General features: G+C 37.0%; 1 pseudogene; it reads left to right on the top strand.

The window, feature by feature from the left end:
• The first annotated feature begins 4,024 nt into the window (after positions 1 to 4,024).
• The window catches only part of LOC106984783 (histone-binding protein RBBP4-like), a 57,913-nt pseudogene continuing 46,043 nt past the window's right edge, over positions 4,025 to 15,894 (top strand).

Raw genomic sequence — 15,894 nt, 5'->3', positions numbered from 1 at the left:
GTTATGCCACCCTGTTAAATCTTTGCATGTTTTAATTCAAAGTGATATATTTTAATGTTACCTTTGTCTTTAAAAAAAAAAAAAACGGCCCTTGTATCTAAGCTTGTAAAACTCCAATGACAGTGATTTCAAATGGCAATGGGAACTGGCATTGGTTATGAAAAACAGGAAAACAACAATTTGCTGTATGGTTAGAATTTCCGATGGAATTTTAGTTTGATATATTAAGAGGTACATGGATGAAGGAGTGTATAGTTAAAACCAATATTCATTGTAACTAATATTATTTTCATCATTGCAAATAATGGCATGCAAGCACATATTATCTCCATGCTATTTAACCATCCTAACAACAAAGACAAATAGAAATTATTACAGTTAAAGATAAAGAGCATGAAGCACAGATAAATTCTTCATTCAAGGTCATGAAGGTTATAAGTGGGATTCAAATTTATTTACTCTTTAAATGTGTTTAATGCTTATTAATTTTTGAGAGAGAGAGAGAGAGACAGAGACAGAGTTCAAGCAGGAGAAAGACAGAGAGAGAGGGAGACACAGAATCTGAAGCAGGCTTCAGGCTCTGAGCTGTCAGCACAGAGCCCAGTGCAGGGCTCAGACTCACAGACCATGAGATCATGACCTGAGCTGGAGCCAGACACTTAACTGACCGAGCCACTCAGGTGCTCCTCAAATTTAATTCTCTCTGCAATCACTTTATTCTGTGTTCTCCTCTGTTCATTTCCCTGGAATGTAGCAACAGTTCCCATTTCTATTGTAGCAATACAGCTGGAAAAGTGTAAAGTGGGAGGACCAGATATGTATCTAGATGCATTTGCTAGATGGCAAACTATGACAGAAGCATGAATGCTTCCTGTTTATGCACTGATGCCAGCTTTTACCGTGACTGTAATACACGCCTGCCATCAGCGGGAGAACCAGCTTTGGTCCTGTTGACAAACAAAAAGTTTGCTGGTGACTTTACTAAGACCGTTTTGAGTCTGGGTAATTGAGAGCACATCCACACCTACATGAGTTGCCTGAAGTTGTAAATGTAAACCATGTTCCCGCGTACTGTCAAAGCTACCATCTTAACTAGTTACATGTTTTCAGATGTCGTCTTTCCTCTTGATAAGCATCACATTTCCCATCCACAAACTAAAACTATAAAGGCTGGAAAAGGCTCAGGGAAGTCCTCTGGGTTTTTCTGATGCTCTCTCTCACGTGGAATATCTGTAGGCTCCTCAGACTGGGGCAGAATTCCTTTGCATACTGGCAATCCTTTGTTCTGTTTTGCTTCGCTTCTACAGCCACCCTCTCCAACCTAAGCTACCACGTGTGTGCTGTGTTAATACATGTGAGAGCTTGCTGATTTTTATGAGCGTACAGGATTCTATATAGAATTCTAGGCTATAGGCTAATATAGAATTCTTTCTAGCATCAGCTCCACTGCTGCTCACATTCCTTTCTCACTTGCTCACCGCTGGGCACCAGGATGAGCTTAGTCAGATACAACTTGATTCTTCATCCTATTCTAATGAGTTGCCTGAAGAGCCTAAAAAGATAGCATTAACACAACACTGTGCCATGCTGCTGGAGGTAATATTAGGGAGGCATCCAGTCACGTTTTATAGTTAATCAAATGATAAAATAGGTCATGTTATGGCAACCTTCCCATCAGGAACTTTGGGGAGTGGGTCCTCCTCTCCAGGGGGTCCCCTCTCCTAGAAAAAGCATGATCCTATAATTAGCTCACAAGCCCTATGTGAATCCTGAGGGTATCCTGGCCTTAGGTACCTTCTTGTCTTCCTGTGTTCACTTTGCTTTTAGCCACACTACCCTCCTTGCTGTTCCCAGAGGTCTTTTCTGCAGTCTTTGCACTTATTCACCTTCATGTCTGGACTGTTTCTCTCCTATAACTCTACAGCTGCTCATTCTTTCCCTTCCTTTATGTCTTTGCTTATATGATACTTTCACAGCAAGGAATTGCTCAGTAATCCTGTCTAAACTGCAACACATACATAGACACTTCACATTCCCTCACCATCTTATCGGCTATAGTATTTAATGTGTCACTTCGTTTATTCTTTTGCTTCTCTCTCCTCTCACTCAAATATGATTCCTCTGGATATAGATGTAGGTAGAGATGTGGATGTAGATGTAGGTGTAGACATAGATATTCGTTTGCTGCTGTGTTCACTTTTTGTTTTTGCGTTTTGTTCACTGCTGAGTTCCCACAGTCTCAACCAAGTACCTGGCACATGATCCCCTCAACATATAGTTGTTACATAAATGAACATGTCCAGGCAGTTCCCTAAGTAGACTCGACACAGCCATTTTTCTTCGTCAGGAATGAGGAGCAAAATGAAGAACAGGAGTTTTCGACAATCTGGATTAAGAACCAGTTTTTAGTGTAAGATTTTTCACTGACTCTCACATAATAGAAACAGATTCTATTAGTTGAGCAAATACATAATAACAACAAAGCTATTTTTAACTAAAAAATTTAAATCAATCTTCACTTGATCAATCACAAAAGCATGACATATAATTTATTCTGTTTGGGTTGCAAAAGAGATTCTTCAGAGTCTTTCTGACTGAGATGGATAGCTGTGAGGCCAACAGTCTTCAATGTCCTGGAAACAGATGGTTTCTTGGGCAACTATGACTGAGTTTTGGTTCTAACACCATCACTTTTCTAAGCCTACCCATAATGTGAAACCATCTCTTAGGGATTTTGGAAGGATTAGATATGATGGCATTTTAAACAATGGTACTCAACAGTGGCCTGCCTGGGCCTGCACCTCAAAAATGGGAATTCTGTTAAGAAATGGTGGCAACAGTGATGATCCACTGAATAGTGAGAAAGAGTGGGTTCTGCTTGAACACAGATATTGGTTGAGCTGTTACTGAGCATCAGAGATGCACCAGTGTCCCCAAAATGTCCTTGCAAACTATACATTTCAGGCCAGTCTTCACCCAAAGGTGCTAGAAAAACAAAACAAAAAAGACTGTCAATTTTTATTCCTGTATGTCTCCATACAGAAATAACTACTGGGGTGGCTGGGGGGCTCAGTCAGTTAAGAATTCAACTCTTGGTTGTGGCTCAGGTTATGATCTCGTGGTTCATGAATTCAAGCTCTGCTCTGTCAGCACAGAGCCTGCTTGGGATTCTGTCTCTCCCTCTCTCTGCCTCTCTCTCTTTCTCTCAAAATAAATAAATAAACTCAACAGAAAGAAATAACTGCTGAATTAAATATCATTTTCCCCCATGAAGTGTTCAGCTCAATGTTTTATTTCTTAAACAATGAACGAGTATTACACTTGTTGCTTATTACATGCCTAGCACTGTGCTAGTGGGTGACGAGGACATGATACAGCACCTAGGGCACAGGCATTGGGATCATTTAGACTTGGTAGTGAGCCTTGTTTATGGTTCCCAGCTATGCTCTCCTCCTGAGGTTGCTTATGTACAGCTCAGTTTTCCCATTTTTAATATAAGCATAATTCTTCATAGGTTATTTGTTAGGGTTAAGATTGATATAAATAAAGCAAATTATAAAAAAAATGAAGTAATTAATATATTAAAGGAAAAGCAGCTAGCAATGGAGCTCAATAAAATCCAAAGTAATTTGTATAATTGTAGAAAACTTACAAAAATTTTCTAAGCCAGAATTGTAAAAGTTACTACATATAACCATACCAATCTCAGAAAAACATCATTAATATTATGTTTTAAGATTGTCTGAGACCACAGGAAAAGATTAAAAAGCAAGAATGTTACTATATATATCATGCAACTTGTGGGCAATTTTTTCCCACAAATGTTATTTCACATTTTTAAAAAGTATTTTTTTAAGTGCTGCATTACCTTTAAGAATTGGGCGTAAAGAATCAACCCAGGTTCTGTTAGTGAATTCCTAGGCTAATTTCAAGTAGTTTTTATTGTTATAAGCTAACATTCTATAAACAATTAAAGAGCTCCTGCCACGGGGCTGGAGAGGGCAGTCCACAGGGGAGTGCAGCGATGGAGAGAGCAGGGTCCCAGCAAGGTCTTCCTGGGTCTGTGGGAGGGGGCCCTGCAGCTGCCCAGATCTGGGGCAGGGTGGAGGTGGTTGGAGTGAGCAGATCTGCAGAAGAACTTGGGGGGCGGGTGTGCAGTGTTAGCAAAGTCTGTGGGGGTCTGCCTTGGAAGGAGACCTGGAGCCATGGCCTGGCTGGCCAGAACGTGGGGGTAGAGGGTGCTGTTAGCAAGTTAGGTTAAGAGTGTTCTCCCTGTGCCAGTTCCTGCAGGTGTCCCTGTGTCTGGGGGCAGGGTGTGGGCAGGAGAGAAATGGCTCTTGCCAGCATCATGGTTCCTAGAGAAGTTTCCTAAAGATCACTGCCCCTCCAGCACATGCTCTGAGATTAGTCAACAAATCCTCCTCCTGTTTACCCTGGGCATTTTTCAAATGGCTGCTTCTGTGCTTATCTCAGTGGGTTGTTTGTTGTGTTCTGTGTTTAAGGGCAGAGACTTCTCCTGAGCCCACTGACTTTTAACACTCCAGTTGATAAGTCCTGCTGACTGTAACTACCTGCTTAATTTGGCCCCTCCAGTTTTCAAAGCCAAATGTTATGGGTATACATCTTCCTCATGCAGGCTCCCTGGTGTAAGTCTATTTCTCTCTCCTCTTTGGGCCTGGGACATCCTTCCCCCTGGGGGCTGTTCCAGGTCCCTTTAGCCCCCGCTATGTCTGCCCTTCCTGCCATGTGGCCTCTTCTCTACATTAGCTGTGGAGAGTCTGGTCTGCTGTCTTTGTTTTTTGTTTTTTTTTGTTGTTGTTGTTGTTTTGTTTTTTTCTGGGTTATTTACAGTGATGTGGGTGTTATTTAGTCATATCTCTGTAATGAGGTGAGTTTAGGATCTTCTTACTCCACTGTCTTCCCCAGAAAGCCTTGTCTCCCTTTTTAAATTAATAATACTTTCCAAATATTTTTCTACAGTATTTTTCTTCTCAAAAAGGGAAATAAAGAACACTTTTAATTACATTGATCAAATCTTCTGTGTTGGGTTTTGTTAACTTCGTTGTTTATGTTAAATTTTAATTTTTAAAAGAAACTTGCTTCTTAATTGTACATGAAATGAATGAATGTTTATTATAATAAGTACAATAATGTATTACAATATGTCTATTGTCAGTGCTTATCATCTTCCACTTCCCTACGACCTTTCTTATTGCTACCGTGGTATGTGTCTTTTCAGAACTTTTTTCTTATTGTAAAAACTTATCTAAACATAGAACTTTAACACTATATATATACATGTGTATATATGTGTGTGTGTGTGTATATATACTTTTCTTTTCCCTTTTTGAAAACTTTGTGAGCATATCTACTGTCAGTAGATAGAGCTGAAAGTAAAAATTGTTTGCTTGTCACAAATATACACAAACAGATCTCACGCTGGTGACTTTGATGCCCCTTTCATATATCTGATAGTCATCTACATTTATCTTTAAAAAAATTTTTTTTAATGTTTATTTATTTTTGAGAGAGTGAACGAGAAACAGAGCACAAACAGGAAAGGGGCAGAGAGAGAGAGGGAGACACAGAATTTGAAGCAGGCTCCAGGCTCTGAGCTGTCAGCACAGAGATCAATGCGGGCTCAAACCCATAACTCTAAGATCCTGACCTGAGCCAAAGTTGGACGCTTAACCGACTGAGCCACCCAAGCGTCCCTGCATTTATCTTAAGTAGATTGCATTTTACTATAATTTTTCTTTCCTTTTATAGTTTCTAATATTTTCTTAGCTATAAGATTTCTGCACCCCGTATTATATTAAGTCATGTACTTGTTCAGTGCTTCTCAAGAACCACTGAGTATCATTTTAAGGGCAGATGTGGTATATTGGGGTAGAGCCAGAGAACCTGGGTCAATAGGACCTCTGCTGCTGCTAGAGGTCTAGATGTTCTCCTTGGGTCTGGGAATTTATGTTACCTACATAGAAAAACAAATGTGCTTTAATATACGGTATAAGTATTTTTTATCAAGTTAACAAGTTTATTACTGGTTTTTATGCTGTACTGGAGGCTCTTAAGGTTTACAAATATGCAACATACCATTAGCAAAATGCATTTGTTGGAGCTTCTGACATACTGCGAATTATTATAATGGTAGCGCACCACTTTTGCAAGGTTACAGATTTTAATTTTAATGATACTGGTGTCCTTCCATTTAAAATATGTGCTTTGCCTTGGAAATTAACTGTTGTTATATTTACTTGGCTACTTTTAAGTGTTGTAACATGTTGCATTTTATTATTTTATATGTAAAATATCAACACTACACAACGATATGAGGTTTCTTACTCTTTCTATATTTAGATAATACATGAATGGCTTTCTTCACATGAAACCTCCCTTGTATTTCTGGAATAAATCTACCTTGGCTGTGGTATATTGTAGTTGTCGGCAGTGATGTGTTATAGGATTGCATTTGCTAATATTTACATAGGTATTTTCGTGTCCGTGTTTTAAGTGTTAGGAACAACTCCTATTCAACCTGTTGGTGAACAAGGAACCCTCTGTCCTAATTAGTATGAGATGGCTTAAAGCACAGCACCTGACACTAGATGGCTAAGCTTTGTAGCAGTTCATTGGCCGTATATACTCCCTGGAGGAAGAGGACACTGTGCACCAGGCAGGGCCACACAGAGGTTGCAGTCAGGAGAAAAGTGACTGAACACGGACCAACTGAGACAGGCTTTGTAGTACCAGAGAGTGTGGGGGACCCCTGGTTCCACTGGCACTGTGTGATTGGATTGTTTGAAAAGTTTCAAGGACTGGCAAGGAAATAAAATCCATTAGATTGAGCATTGGTAGGAGGCAGTTGGTATGGCTGATAGGCAAACTGGCCAGGCATGGAGAATTTCCCAGTGGGCTGGGGCACGTGTGGGGACAGTAGGGGAACTCGTAATTAGGCTTTCTGGGAGTTTTGTGAGACTCAAAGAGCTCAAGCCATCATTTGGCATTTTAGGTTTTTTAATACAATAAGTTAGATTAGTCTATAGATTATTTTTATAATATTTTTAGCAGAATTTGGAAAAAAATGTATGCCAGCCTTATAAAATAAATTGGAGAGCTTTCTAGAACATTTTTTCTAGGATATTATCTGAATATTTTAACATTAGAATATTATTTATAGAATATACATTTTCTAGGTTGTTTAAAATAATGGCCTCATCAGTTCTTTAACAGAACTCAGTTGTAAAACCATCTTTTTCTAACCTTTTGAAAGGCTGAATCACTTTTGCAATCACTTTGATGGAGAAATACTCTAATTATTCTTAGGTTAATAGAAAATTAAAATTTTACTTCAAAATTATTTATTCTAGGTCTTATTTTCTTTTGTTATAGACTTGCATGTAGTATTTTCTTTTTTTTTATTTCTCATACTTATGCATTATCAGGTATAGGAATAATATAAAATATTTCTTCTCTCATTCTTAATCATGTTTTTAACTTCCTTTTAAATTAATAAAATTAATGAAGGCTATTCTAAATCTTTTAAATCTTTTCTAAAGATGAGTTTCAATTTATCTTCAAATATTTATGCCTTTTTATTTCATTAATTTAATTTAATTTAATTTTTAAAGTTCATTTATTTTGAGACAGAGAGAGAGAGTAGGGACACAGAGAGAGGGAGGCAGAGAATCCTAAGCAGGCTCCACACTGCCAGTGTAGAGCCCTGTGCGGGGCTTGAACCCATGAACTGTGAGATCATGACCTAAGCTGAAATCAAAAGTCAGATGCTCAACCAACTGAGCCACCCAGGTGCCCCTTTTCATTATTTTTAATATTTCTTTTTAGTATAATATCCTGTATCATTGTGATTATATTGTTCATATTTTGATATCTTAAGAAAAACTCTAAATTGATCTTTTAGATGTGTGAGATTCAGTTCCTAGATGCTGAATTGGAGACAGGAATTCTTGTGGAAGTGACTTAGGGAGAAACCTCTACAGAAAAGTCTTTAATACCTCACCATTAAGTGTAATGTTAATTTAGGGTTTTGGTAGATATCCTCTATCAGATTAAAATGTTCTCTGCTCTAACCAAAAGCAGGACCTGGTGCATATACTTTTCAGTGGCTATATAGTTGTTTATTATTATAGCTGTTATTGTGTTTATTAGTTGAGGCTTCACTGACCAGATTTTAAGCTTCTTGAGGGTAAAGATTGTTTTTAGACAGAGCTTATTTGGTATCTTAGTGTTTGAGAAAAAGAAGTGTAATTAGTACTGGCAGTTTGACCAACCAGTTTTGTACGTGCTGTGTTTTTTTGTTTGTTTATTTTTGTTTTTTTTGTTTTGTTTTGTTTTGTTTATTTGGTAGCCAGGACTAGAGGGGAGAGGAAAATGAGGAAGTGTTGCTCAGTGGGTTTAAAATTTCAGTTATGCAAGATGTTTCCATTTTCATTTAATCTTTTCAAGTTGCCATGGAAAGTTCTGTGCTTAGTGTATACTTTTTCTTCCTATCCCAAAGTCTTTGTACTTTCAACAAATAAACTTACCAATTTCAAATATCTTATGTAAAGAAGATAAAAGTCAAAAGATTGATGATTTCTGGCATTTGAAGTTAGAGACAGTGTTTGTTAGGAATATTTTTTGTTTCATCTAAGTTAATTAACAGCAACGTGGATTTATCACAGGAAAAGGAAGTACTCTTGCTTATTTCTTAAGGGTATTAAGAAGTCCTAAGGAATTTTCCTAGAGCCTTTTCTACCCCAAATCATGGTTTTCATACACAAAGGGACTGGCATTATACATTATTCTATATATTTTGTTCACTTTCTTAATGAATATTTAATAAAAATCTATAACCTAGATCGAAAATATTTTTTATTAAAAAATAGCATATCCTGGTAACCAGAACAAAGATTAAAGTTTGCCAGGATCCTTTGGCTTAAAATATATACCTTCCTGCTGTCCCAGAAAGGATGCATTTATTTTAGCCAGTAGACTCAATATTTCACTGATACCATTATTATTTTAAAAATCTTGATGGTACTACCAGCATTCATCATGACATCTCCCATTATAACATCCAGATTGTGCTAAAAGGTGTATGATTTTGGTTAAATGAAACTTACTATTTGGGTATATCGTAAAACTGCCAAACATGTACTAATGTAATAATTTAGCAATTGAAAATAGCTACCACTAAGAAAGCTTTTATAAATAACTGATGACCATGTATTTCTACATAATATTTACACATAAAAAGAGGTATAGATCTCCTATATTGTATCATAGATAAGATGAATATTAAATTTACATGTTAAATCCTCCTGTAATTTATAATTTCATGAGAAATGGTGTAAAGAGGTTGGTTGACATATGAGTTAACATTATGTGCTTTTCCAGATTATTCTATTTGTTTATATTTGTGGTTATGGCAGTCCCTGGTAAACATTGTTTTTAGGCAGAATCTACCTAAGATTACAGTGAATTGGAATGACTATACTGGAACTGTTGCCTTCTAAGACCCTGAACTAGTTAGTAGATATGGAGTCTCAGAGCATCAGCTAAAGGGAAGAAGTGGGGCCAACTCATTATAAAATTTTCCCAGCACTTATGTCTCTTGAGTATACCAGGAAAAGGTCAAGTTTCATGAAGTTATTAAGACCCAGTTACATGTTAAAAACAATCTAAAGATATTGAGAGGGGATGTTAACCTTGTGTCCTTTCTCATTGCTCTTGACACAGTAGATGCTAAGAATTACAATTGATTGACAATGATTATAAATCTTCCTCCTTGTTCCCATTTATCCAGTGTCTGTTCTGGCCCTAGGAACTCCAATTTGAATTAGTCTCCCTACCATTTTTCAGGAGACACCGTTTAACACTGTTGCAAAATAGAATGAATGATCCTTCTTTCACAGAAAGGATGGATGAGAATGTAGAGTGAGAACTCTTTAGGGCAGATTGTAACTGGCTGAAAGACAAAATGATACAGATTTCTGTCCTCAAAGAGAATTCTTAGAGTGTCTTGATGAGTCTAGTACAAGTGTTCATCTTTTATCTTTTCACTCCTAGGTCAGAAAGCATCTTTCTAAACGCTTTTGTCAGGACACTGTGCTTTTTATTCTGTTTCCTTCAAGATTTTTATCCTTACTTCCATTTGCTCTTCCTCATTTTTTCTGGCTAAATTATATTTGTGCAAAATGGCTAGTTAATATTTAATCCAACATTTCAAGTCCTGTTTAATTTTTTAAGAGTCTGTTCTTTTAGGTTTCTTACATAAGGACAATTCTTTTTGGTAGCTATTAGTAAGCAGTAATTAGCCAGAAAGTAGCCCAGTGAGTATGAATATTTTATGGTAATTAAGTCCCTGCTACTTTCATGAATGTATAAGCATTCATGAAAGTATGAGTTGGATTATGAAGTACATGAACCCAATACTAGCCGAAGACAGATAGAGAAGAGAGAATAACAAAGATGTGCAAATGAGAACCCCTAATTCTGAGCAGTACTCAGAAGCTTCAGGAGCAAAAAGAGAAAGGGTGAACAGCTATTACAGTTGGTGTCATGAATGTGACAAGCATGCAAAAAGCACTGGAGACTTAAAAGACAAATAATTTCTCCAAAGGACGACATGATGCCATGAAAGAATAAATTTGATTGATACTTTTTATAACAGAAGTTCTTGAATTGAGATAATTAGGCAACAAGAAATCATTGGAAGCTCTCTAAGTTGATTTCCACCACTTCAAAAACCATAACAAATCATACATTTAGCAATGCCAAATATGTAGACATTAACTAAAATCCCAGGTGTTTTTCCTTTTTTGGAATTACATTAGTATGGTGTGGTAAGGCATCCGAGATATCACTCATCAGAATGTCATTTTAGCAGATATGTGAGGGTGAGTAATGTAAGAGGTAGTATACAGATAAGGTTTTTCAGAAATATGTTCTCCCTCCCCCTACTACGTTCATGAGAAGCTTAGATTTCTCCAGCTCTTTGATTTTGATTTTTTTTTACATTTAGTTACTTTTGAGAGGCAGAGAGAGACAGAGTGTGGGGGGGGGGGGTGGGGGTGAGAGGGCAGAGAGAGAAGGAGACACAGAATCCAAAGCAGGCTCCAGGCTCTGAGCAAGCTGTCAGCACAGAGCCCGACGAGGGGCTAGGACCCACGAACCATGAGATCATGACCTGAGCGAAGTTGGATGCTTAACTGACTGAGCCACCCAGGTGCCCCATGATTTTGGTTTTATTTTATAATCTACTTAACAAAGGATGTCAGGAGATGGACATAACTTAAAAATCGTTTTGTACAATTTGATATTCACTCTTGCATCGCTGCCCTTATCATGAGCTTAATGTGTTCTCACTGGCTTCTTGTTGGAAAAAGAAATTTTTGGCATCAAATTGGCCTCAAATAGCTGCTAAAAGCCACCTAACTATGCCCACCATATATCAAACAACACCAGTGAACCTACAAACCCTTGAGGGAAAAAAAATCCTTATTGTAATGCCACAGAAATTTGCCTTCATTTTTTTGTTATGCACTATATGACAGATACAGCCAATGAATGCTAAGAGATCTGGCTATAAAAATAGAGAAAGGAGCTTATTTGCTAGTTGAGTAAGTTTGGAGTTTACGGGTAATGAGTATTGCTTTGTATATTTTTAAGAAGAGTCATTTAGAACTCCCATTTGGGTAGGCCATTGAATTGTATCAATAGAGAATAGATTTTAAATTTGGGTGGTGGTGAAAGTTCAAAGAATGACAGGCTAGAAGAAAGGGTATTAATATACAAAGTCAGGATATATTTAAAACAGTATATGTTTGACAATTATTTGCACAATGTATGCATTGCCTCACTGCACCGAACTCATACTTAATTAACTGCTCTGTGATAATAGAGTTGGATCCTAGAAACAATTTTCCTTTTTAGCTAACCCAATATTAAGCATTATCAATAGAGGGCATAGGAAGGAAACTGAAAAAGGAGGGTATTTCTCTTCCTAGTTTCCATTTCCTTCTCTTGGGTTTTTGTTTTTCCTGCCATACAACTGCACACTGCATGCACATGCAGTCCCTTGGTAAGTTTACAGCTCATCTCTGGCCCTGTTACTGCCTTACCCCCCAGGCCTTGTGTTACCCATTCAGTGAGTATGCTTCTGAGGCCTTGACTCCCCATATGTGTCCATCTGTGTGCCTTGGTCAACCTGAACCGTATAGGTGTGTCAAGAAACACCTCTTATATACTCCATATACCTCAGACCTCACACCACCCAGCCATTAAGCAGCAACTAAAGCCCTGACCCTATTGGTGGATTTTCCTATAAGGGTGGTCACCTTCATCCCACAGGTTTGCTGCTTGAATATCTTCTCAGCCACAATTGTTTCCACCTGGACAGGTGTTTTATTTTCTTGGAAACTGCCAGCAGTTTCTGGTCCAAAAATTGAACCCACTGGTGAGCTGCTGTCTTATCTCTTCCAACAAGATCTGAAAGACAGTCTTGAGGAAAAAATTATGTTTCCAAGTTTGTTTTTTTCTTGGATATTCTCCATCAGGCCTGGGGTATTTACTTATTTTTTTTTTAAAGAATTAGCCTCATCTTTTATTCTCTTTATACAGTTGATAATTCTTTACAATATGTTTTCCCATATCAAATCACTGTGTGGTTTCTGTTTCCTGATTGGATTTTAACTGATAAAAAACACTGATGAGTCAATTGTGAGAGGGAAGAAGAGAGTGGTCAAGGGTGATTCTGAGATGGGGACTGATTAATGGTGGCGCTCTTGACTGATGTATGAAGTAGGAGCAAGTAAGGGAAGAAAATCAATTGCATTTTGAATGTGGAAAATGTGAAGTACTTGTAGAGCATTCAGAGGTAATTGACCATCAGGCAGTAAGAAAGCATAACTGAAGCTTGGTGGAGACAAGACAGATCAGCGATATGGATTTATGAGTCATCAGCATTCAAAAGCAAGTTGAAATTATGAGAGTAGAGGCGATCACCCAAACTACTGAGGTATGATGAATGATAAAAGCAGAGACTGAAAGACAGAAATCCACGAAAAACTAATGTGTGATAATTCCTAAGAGTAATTTAGAGACAGCCATGAGAGGAAAATAGACATTTTCTCAAAAACAGGGTAATTAGTGATGCCAAATATAACAGCAAATTTTATTAATATAAAGATTGAAAAATATTACATTTGGCAATTCAATTTGGTTAAAAACTTCATCTCTTTTCTAAGAATAGAAAAGAAACTATCATAAGTTGAGAAGTAAATGTCAAGTGAGATGACAGAGAATAGTTTTGTCTTTGTGATGTTTAAATGAAAAGAGAAAAAGATAAAACAATACCTTGCAGACTGCATGGCATAGAAGGCAAAGGAGAATTTAGTTTTTTGGGTGAGAGAGTTTTAAGCATGATTAACAGAGGAAAGGTAGTCAGAGTGAGAAATTAAAGGTAAAAAAAAAAAAGGTGCAATAATAATAGAATTTAATCTCTGGGAGACAGAAAGTGTCAGGATTAAGACCTCCTGTGGAGGGATTGGCCTTGAAATGAAGATGGTACTTGAGGCTTTGTGACTGGAGGATGTTGTTGAATGTACAAAGTATGTAATATTGGGCAGGGGGATTTAAATAAAAAATGCTTAATGACTTAAATCTTTGCAATGAAGTGAAATAATCTGAGGTTGATGAAGTGGAAAAAAATGTAAGACTCTTTGGAGGAATTAAAGGTACAATATGTTGAGTTTAGGTTAGGAGTTCATGACTCATGAACATACTAGTAACAATCAGCAGTGGATTGTGTAGGTATATGTTAGTGTTTGTATGTTTGTGTATGTATCCAAAATGTGGTTATTTGCTCATGTACATACATGATATACTTGTGCTCTGGACAAATTGTTTCATATATACTTTATATTTTCCTCATTTGGCTTTTCAACTGGCAGCATGTGTAAGTAACCTTTAAGTACAATTTCACACAGTATTCAAAATCAATTGCAAATCTATTTTGGATAACTTTAGATGCAGCATGGAATAGTGGAAAGAGCATAGGCTTGGTCTGAGAAAATCCTGAATTCTATTCCTGACTCTTTGCCTTTTAAACTGTAGGATATTGTTTCCTGATCTTGACACGACCAGATGTGCAATAAATGTTAGTGTAATTCTTAAATGTATAAGTTCTTACATTTCTAGGAGGACTCTCTAAAATTTTTTTCTGTCACGTCTGAGTTTTCTCTTGTCTAAAATCAGGATAAGCCTTATTTTGAAAAGGTGTGAATATCAAATGAACTGATTAATATATATGAAGTCTGTGGCTCATGGCATCTGCAGAGTTTTTAAGTTCATGACAGAAACTTAACAGAAAATGCAGATTTTCCTTTTCACCCACTGACTTTCTTTAGTCGAAACATTTAAAGCGATCCACATACATATTAATTGTTTTAATTACTTGATTTCTCTGATACTGACTTTTATTCCCTAAAACCACCATTAACTATTATTTAGGACATAAAGGTTTTAATTAGCAATTCATTGGTTTTAGTAGCAAGAATCACCTAAAAGCAAACAGAAGTCATTGAGGAAATATTCACTGAGAAGTGAGTAGAGTTTTCAAATTTGTAAATACAGATGAAGGCTTCTATTTCTGTGGGTATAGCAGATTAAATGTTCTGTTTTCGTCATAAAAATAACTAGAAATCCTGCATAAAATGCAACAGATATGCTCATGAATGCATAGCTGTGATAGCAAGACAGTATGGAGACCATAAATGACAGAGGAGCTGAAACCAGTAAAGTAAACGAGAAATGAGATAAAGGCTTTTCTTACATTTGCTTGTACCATAAATTGAGTGTCTCTTCAGGGGACAGGGACAAGTCATTTAGTTTATAGCAGCAGAGAGGTTAAATGAGACTCTTTACAAAGTTAGGGACCTCGTCTACATGAAAGGTTGTGCTAAAAAATATTTTGCTTTCACACACTGTTTGAGGTTTTCATTTCAGTGACAATGGAACTTGTTAGAAATATAGAAACCCTCACCCTTTTTCCCAGTCCTGCTGTCAGATTCTGCTTTTTAACAAGATCCCAAGGTGATTTTCATGTATATTACCTTAGTTTCCTATTGATGCTATCACAAACTTAGTAGAACAAAATGTTATAACTACAAAGTTAGTGGAAGACAGCACAAATGTATTATCTTACTAAAGATCAGAAGTTTTAATATAAAGGTATTGGAAAGTCATCTCCTTGCCTTTTCAGGTTCCTAGAAGCTGCCCGCATTTCTTGGCTTGTTAGCTCCTCCTTCATCTTCAAAGCCATCAATGCAACATCTCAAACCTCTCTCTTTTTCTCCCTACTCTGCATCATCCTCACATCTTCTTCCCTTATAATGGCCCTCCTGCTTTCCTCATATAAGAACACTTGTGATTACACTGGGCCTACCTGTATAATCCAGTATGATTAACTTCACCCCATTTGCAAAGACACCCTTCTTGTATAGAGGGTAACGTATACAAAGGTTCTGGAAATTAAGATATAAGCAACCTTGGGTGGCTTTTGCTCTATCTACCATATACATTAAAGCATCAAAAGCACTGTCTTAGAGACCATGAAAGAAACAAATGTAGATAGTCTCTAGAGAAACTCAAGTTTACCCTAGATGCTTCAGGATTTTCATCAGATAAGATCAGCTGAATAGGAGCTCAGAAAAAGAAATTATAATGGAAACAATGAGAGAATCAGAAAGAGCAAAGAACAGAAAGAATAAAATGCAGAATTAGGACTGCAGATGCTTGTAAATATGTATTTAAAGAAGTAATGTTATGAATAAAAAACACAAACATGACTTTCAAAAATAGGTTGGCATATTTGACAACTAATGTGTTATA

The sequence above is a fragment of the Acinonyx jubatus genome, chromosome C1 (genome assembly GCF_027475565.1).
Source record: "Acinonyx jubatus isolate Ajub_Pintada_27869175 chromosome C1, VMU_Ajub_asm_v1.0, whole genome shotgun sequence".
Taxonomy (NCBI): domain Eukaryota; kingdom Metazoa; phylum Chordata; class Mammalia; order Carnivora; family Felidae; genus Acinonyx; species Acinonyx jubatus.
This window is presented reverse-complemented; position numbering and strand designations above follow the sequence as displayed.